The sequence below is a fragment of the Talpa europaea genome, assembly GCF_964194135.1.
Source record: "Talpa europaea genome assembly, chromosome: 12".
In the NCBI taxonomy this organism is placed as follows: Eukaryota; Metazoa; Chordata; class Mammalia; order Eulipotyphla; family Talpidae; genus Talpa; species Talpa europaea.
In genome coordinates this window covers 73,136,424-73,138,200 of record NC_140079.1, presented here as the reverse complement: position 1 = coordinate 73,138,200, position 1,777 = coordinate 73,136,424, and positions in this window count along the sequence as shown.

The following is a 1,777-nucleotide window of genomic DNA, read 5'->3' as shown; positions in this document are numbered from 1 at the left end:
GAGAAAAGTGGTGGTAAGGATGTGTACAAAAGGGAAGCCTTGTGCACTGCTGTTGTGAATGTAAATTGGTACAGCCACTATGGAAAACAGTATGGAAGTTCCTTAAAATAATAAAAAATAGAACTTCCATGTGATTCAGCACACCCACTTCTGGGTATCTATCCAGAGTAAGTGAAAACACAAATTCAAAAAGTTATATGCTCCCCTACGTTCACTGCAGCATTACTTATAATAGCCAAGATTTGGAAACAGCCTAAGTTCCCACTGATAGATGAAAGGATAAAGAACACACACACACACACACACACACACACACGAATACTGTGTAGCCATAATAGAATGAAATCTTGCTATTTGTGATGACATGGATGGATCTTGAGAGTATTGTGTTCAGTGAAATAAAACAGACGGACAAAGAAAAATAATGTGTGATTTCACTTACGCGTGGAACCTAAAAAACTAAACAAATAAATAAAATTAATCTCATGGATAGAGACTGTATCAGCGGTTTCCAGAGGGGAGGGAGACTGGGGAATAGTCAAAATGATGAAAATTGGTGACGAGGATCAAGAGGCACAAATTTCCAGTTATAAAAAAAGTTGCAGGAGATAGTGGACAGTATGGGGTCCATAAGCAATAATATTTGTTAATAATAGGTGGTAAATAAACTTATTGTGGTGATCATTTTGCATTGAATACAAATGTCAAATCACTATGCTGTAACTCAAAACAAATAGAATGTTATCTATCAGTGATCCTTTTAATTAAAAAAAAAAAAAAAGACTAAGCAGGTGGGGGAGAAAGGGCAACTCTTCCCTATGGAAATATTCCAATTAATAGATGTGATGGGAGGAGGGAAATAGAAAATCACCTTAAGGCAAACATTTCAGTAATCATTGTTCCAAGCAAGATTTGTTGATGGGTGCTGAGATTAGTGGGCACAAGTTTTGTGACAGTTTATTTACATAGTTTCAAATATCCCCCTCAATCTATTTAATAATCTACAAGTATAACTTTATAGTAGAAAAACTCAGCCAACACACCTTACCAAGTGATCAAAGTATAAAAGATAATGCTATGCTATGCTTAGAAAACCCCACATCATTTCTATATTTTACTTGTCAAAAATGCATAATCTTAATCTATTATGGACGATAGCACACAGACCCAAATGCAGGACATTCTACAAGATAACTGAACAGTACTCTACAAAAGTGCCAAGCTCCTGAAAGACAAGGAAATTCTGAGAACCATTCCATAGTAGAGGATGCTTTAGGAGACATGGCAACTGAAAAGGAAAAAACAAATTTGAATAAAGTCTAGTTTAGTCGACAGCATTTGCTCTAGACTGAATGTTGGTGTCCCCCTGCTAAATTCATATGCTGAAACATAGTCCCCAGTGTGATGGTATTTTGAGGTGGGGCTTTAGGGAGGTAATTGGTTCATGATGGTGGGACCCTCATGAATGGGATTAGTACCCTCATCAATAGACTCCAAAGAGCTTTTGTCCTCACTTTGTCATGTGAGGACACAGCAATAAGACAGCTTCCATGAGCCAGGAAGATTGCGCTTGTTATATTGCTGGTAGCTTTATCTGACTTTCCAGTCTTCAGAACTATAAAAATTAAGTGTTATTTAAGCCACCTAGTGTATGGTAATTTGTCATAACACCCTAAGTGAACAAAGACGCTATTACAGTGGAATTTATTTCCAGGCTTTGATATTTGTGCCATAGTTCTATAAAATTTTTTTTAAGATTTTATTTATTTATGCATAC